The sequence below is a fragment of the Oncorhynchus mykiss genome, chromosome 21, assembly GCF_057628025.1.
Source record: "Oncorhynchus mykiss isolate SJ-2025 chromosome 21, ASM5762802v1, whole genome shotgun sequence".
In the NCBI taxonomy this organism is placed as follows: Eukaryota; Metazoa; Chordata; class Actinopteri; order Salmoniformes; family Salmonidae; genus Oncorhynchus; species Oncorhynchus mykiss.
The window spans coordinates 39499549-39505430 of record NC_143042.1 but is presented as its reverse complement, the minus strand read 5'-3'; positions in this window follow the sequence as shown (position 1 = coordinate 39505430).

Sequence of the window (5882 nt, the reverse complement as noted above, 5' to 3'; positions counted from 1 at the left end):
ATTAAGGTCTGGGGGGTTTCCTGGCCATGGACTCAAAATATCGGTGTTTTGTTCCCCGAGCTACTTAGTTATCACTTTTGCCTTATGGCAAGGTGCTCCATCATGCTAGAAAATACATTGTTTGTCACCAAACTGTTCCTGGATGGTTAGGAGGAGATTCTCTCGGAGGATGTGTTGGTACCATTTTTTATTCATGACTGTGTTCTTAGGCAAAACTGTGAGCGAGCGGACTCCCTTGGCTGAGAAGCAACCCCAAACATGAATGGTCTCAGGATGCTTTGCTGTTGGCATGACACAGGACTGATGGTAGCGCTCACCTTGTCTTCTCTGGAGAATCTTTGTTCCGGATGCCCCAAACAATCGAAAAGGGGATTCATCAGAGAAAATGACTTTACCCCAGTCCTCAGCAGTCCAATACCTATACCTTTTGCAGAATATCAGTCTGTCCCTGATGTTTTTCCTGAAGAGAAGTGGCTTCTTTGCTGCCCTTCTTGACACCAGGCCATCCTCCAAAAGTCTTAGCCTCACTGTGCGTGCAGATGCACTCACACCTGCCTGCTGCCATTCCTGAGCAAGCTCTGTACTGGTGGTGCCCCGATCCCACAGATGAATGCTCTTTAGGAGATGGTCCTGGCGCTTGCTGGACTTTCTTGGGCGCCCTGAAGCCTTCTTCACAACAATTGAACCGCTCTCCTTGAAGTTCTTGATGATCCGATAAATGGTTGATTTAGGTGCAATAGATTAAAATACAAGGTGGGATTGCCTCAACTTGTCTGTGAATGTTAATAACATGCAGTGGGGCAAAAAAGTATTTAGTCAGCCACCAATTGTGCAAGGTCTCCCACTTAAAAATATGAGAGGCCTGTAATTTTCCTCATAGGTACACTTCAACTATGACAGACAAAATGAGAAAACAAATCCAGAAAATCACATTGTAGGATTTTTAATTTATTTGCAAATCATGGTGGAAAATAAGTATTTGGTCACCTACAAACAAGCAAGATTTCTGGCTCTCACAGACCTGTAACAACTTCTTTAAGAGGATCCTCTGTCCTCCACCTGTATTAATGGCACCTGTTTGAACTTGTTATCAGTATAAAAGACACCTGTCCACAACCTCAAACAGTCACACTCCAAACTCCACTATGGCCAAGACCAAAGAGCTGTCAAAGGACACCAGAAACAAAATTGTAGACCTGCACCAGGCTGGGAAGATTGAATCTGCAATAGGTAAGAAGCTTGGTTTGAAGAAATCAACTGTAGGAGCAATTATTAGGAAATGGAAGACATACAAGACCACTGATAATCTCCCTCGATCTGGGGCTCCCACGCAAGATCTCACCCCGTGGGGTCAAAATTATCACAAGAACGGTGAGCAAAAATCCCAGAACCACACGGGGGGACCTAGTGAATGACCTGCAGAGAGCTGGGACCAAAATAACAAAGCCTACCATCAGTAACACACTACGCCGCCAGGGACTCAAATCCTGCAGTGCCAGACGTGTCCCCCTGCTTAAGCCAGTACATGTCCAGGCCCGTCTGAAGTTTGTTAGAAAGCATTTGGATGATCCAGAAAAAGATTGGGAGAATGTCATATGGTCAGATGAAACCAAAATATAACTTTTTGGTAAAAACTCAACTCGTCGTGTTTGGAGGACAAAGAATGCTGAGTTGCGTCCAAAGAACATCATACCTGCTGTGAAGCAAGGGGGTGGAAACATGCTTTGGGGCTGTTTTTCTGCAAAGGGACCAGGACGACTGATCCGTGTAAAGGAAAGAATGAATGGGGCCATGTTTGTGAGATTTTGAGTGAAAACCTCCTTCCATCAGCAAGGGCATTGAAGATGAAACAAGGCTGGATCCCAAACACACAGCCCGGGCAACGAAGGAGTGGCTTCATAAGAAGCATTTCAAGGTCCTGGAGTGGCCTAGCCAGTCTCCAGATCTCCACCCCATAGAAAATCTTTGGAGGGAGTTGAAAGTCCGTGTTGCCCAGCAACAGCCCCAAAACATCACTGCTCTAGAGGAGATCTGCATGGAGGAATGGGCCAAAATACCAGCAACAGTGTGTGAAAACCTTGTGAAGACTTACAGAAAATGTTTGACCTCTGTCATTGCCAACAAAGGGTATATAACAAAGTATTGAGATGAACTTTTGTTATTGACCAAATACTTATTTTCCACCATAATTTGCAAATAAATTCATTAAAAATCATACAATATGATTTTCTGGATTTTTTTTCTCATTTTGTCTGTCATAGTTGAAGTGTACCTATGATGAAAATTACAGGCCTCTCATCTTTTTAAGTGGGAGAACTTGCACAATTGGTGGCTGACTAAATACTTTTTTGCCCCACTGTAAATCCATAACACCTACGTTTTTTTCAGCAATAGTGTCAGGACCCGGTTACGAACCCGGGTCTCCGGTGTGAGAATCAGTCACTTAGCAAACTGAGCCACGAATAGTTGGCAGAACCCAGAAGATGAGGCAGACACAGCAGTACTTGAGACGGTGTTTTAATAAAGTAAAAAGGAAAGTTCTTCAGGCAAAAATATAAATCCATAACCTCAAAAGTAATCCCAAGAGAACAAAGGTAATCCTCCAAGTCAAAAAGGTAAATCCACAAGGTGGTAGGTACAGCAGAAAAAAGCCTCAAAAGATAATCAAAAATAAATAAACAAGAACAAAAACAGAGTACCACAAGAGAGTCCAACTGGTGCAACACATGTTCACAGCATCACTGGGGCTGGGTGCTAACGTTCAAACACAGAGCAAAGAACTGAGGAAGACTAAGGGTTTAAATACAATCAAGGGAAACGAGGCACAGGTGCAAATAATAACTGGGAACAAGGGAAAACAAAAGGGTCAAAAAGCACAATGGGGGCATCTAGTGACCAAAACCGGAACAACCCTGGCCAAATCCTGACAAATCGGTTATGATCAATGACGTCAAAAGCCACACTGAAGTTAAAGAACACAGCTTCCACAGGCTTCTTATTGTAAATTTATTTCAGTCAATAATTTTTGCAATTTGTGTCAGTGCCAAGCATGTTGAGTGCCCTTCCCTATAAGTATGCTGAAAGTCCATTGTTAGTTTGTGTAAAATAACACTGTATTCGGTCTAACACAATTTTTTGTGTTAGTCATCAATTAATCATCTATCGATGGGGTTTTGGCAGTTCTAACAGTCAGTTTCAAGATGTGTGCATGCATATCAGTAACCGGAAGAAGCAATTTTATAAATGCTTCCAGTGCGTCATCATGTTGATCCTCATTACACACATCCTCATTACACACATCAGACCAGCAAATATTTTTCACATCTTCGACATCAGAATAATTTCAAAACCTCTTGTATGATCTATTATATGCAATTTTTGTCCCACTCTTTGTAATGTTGTTTTTTCTACATATGGCTATTATTATGATAACTACATCTGATGGGTGTGGATACTGCTTTAGAGCAGACCTCTGAGGGATTAGTAAGTACCCTGTTAGGTTGAAGGAAAATCTGAACCACATTGCAGGCATTGGTTACAGCTTGAAGCTTATTTTTGAGTGGACAGCTTGATGACCACCAGTCAATATTTAGTTCCCTTAGAAAATATACCTTTCTGTTGATATCACATACACCAATGAACATTTCACACATATAGTCCAAATATGGACTTTTAGCACCCTGGTGATCTATAGAAACTTCCTACAAAAATAGGCTTTAGGTGAGGCCGATGAACCTGTAGTCATATTACTTCCACATCATCTGACATCAGATCCTTTCTCAGCCTAACAGGAATATGACTCTGGCCATATAAAGCAACACCTTCTCCATTTGCATTCCTATCTTTCCTCTATATGCTATAACCATGTATATCTACTACTGCATCATCAAAGGAATTATCTACGTGTTTATCAGCAATATGAATGTTTTCTGATGTTAGTAACAAGTCAATTTCATGAATTTCATTATTAGCCAGATTTTATGTAAAAAACCCAAGTTAGACAAGCCGATTGGGCTAAAGATGGACAAGTCCATCTGGCATTCTCACGAAATGCCAGATGGCCAATCCATTCCTGGCTTCAGCCAACTGTAAGAGTTTCTTAGTTTAGTGATCTACTTGATGCAGTCTGAAGAGTTCACCCTATTGTTCAAACACCACCAATTCCAGCTAATTCTTACACACTCCAGGGGGTCTCCTGACCAATATACACTACCGCTCAAAACACCTATTCATTCAAGGGTTTTTCTTTTACATTGTAGAATGATAGTGAAGACATTGAAACTATGAAATAACACATATGGAATCATGTAGTAACAAACAAAAAAAATCGAATATATTTTATATTTGAGATTCTTCAAATAGCCACCCCTTGCCTTGATGACAATTTTGCACACTTTTGTCATTCTCGCAACCAGATTCATGAGGTAGTCACCTGGAATGCATTTCAATTAACACGTGTGCCTTGTTGAGCTCATTTGTGGAATTTCTTTCCTTCTTAATGCGTTTGAGGCAATCGGTTGAGTTGTAAGGTGGGGTGGGGGGGGGGGGGGGGGGGGGTATACAGAAGATAGCCCTATTTGGTAAAAGACCAAGTCCATATTAGGGCAAGATCAGCTCAAATAAGCGAATAGAAAATACAGTCCATCATTACTTTAAGACATGAAGGTCAGACAATACAGAACATTTCAAGAAATGTTAAAATTTCTTCAAATGCAGTCGCAAAAATCATCAAGCGCTATGATGAAACTGGCTCTCATGAGGACCGCCACAGGAATGGAAGACCCAGAATTACCTCTGTTGCAGAGGATAAGTTCATTAGAGTTACCAGCCTCAGACATTCTAGCCAAAATAAATGCTTCACATAGTTCAAGTAACAGACACATCTTAACAACAACTGTTCAGAAGAGACTGTGTGAATCAGGCCTTCATTGCCTTATTCAAGGAAACTGCTGCAAAGAAACCATTACTACAGGACACCAATATGAAGAGACTTGCTTGGGCCAAGAAACACAAGCAATGGACAATAGACCGGTGGAAATTTGCCCTTTGGTCTGGAGTCCAAATTGGAGATTTTTGGTTCCAACCACCGTGTCTTTGTGAGACGCGGTGTAGGTGAACGGATGATTTCCCACCGTAAAGCATGGAGGAGGTGGAGTTATGCTGTGGGGGTGCTTTGCTGCTGATGCTGTCTGTGATTTATTTAGAATTCAAGGCACACTTAACCAGCATGGCTACCACAGCATTCTGCAGCGATACGCCATCCCATCTGGTTTGGGCTTAGTGGCACTATAATTTGTTTTATAAACAGGACAATGACTCAACACACCTCCAGGCTGTGTAAGGACTATTTGACCTAGAAGGAGAGTGATGGAGTGCTGCATCAGTTGACCTGGCCTCCCCAATCACCCGACCTCAACCAAATTGAGATGGTTTGGGATGAGTCGGACCACAGAGTGAAGGAAAATCAGCCAACAACTGCTCAGCATATGTGGGAACACCTTCAAGGCTGTTGGAAAAGCATTTCAGGTGAAGCTGGTCGAGACCATGCCAAGAGTGTGCAAAGCTGTCATCAAGGCAAAGGGTGGCTATTTGAAGAATCTCAAATATAAAATATATTTTCATGTTTAACATTTTTGCGGTACTATATGATTCCGTATGTGTTATTTAATAGTTTTGATGTCTTCACTCTAATTGTACAATGTAGAAAACAGTTTAAAAAAAGAAAAACCCTTGACTGGGTAGGTATTCTAAAACCTTTGACCAGTAGTGTAATTATGCAATCTAACCATGCTGGGCATCATCATTGAGAAAACAGATTCAGATTTTGAAATATTTGCTTTCATCCAAACTTACTTTAAAAAGGACACTATGTGTAACCAACT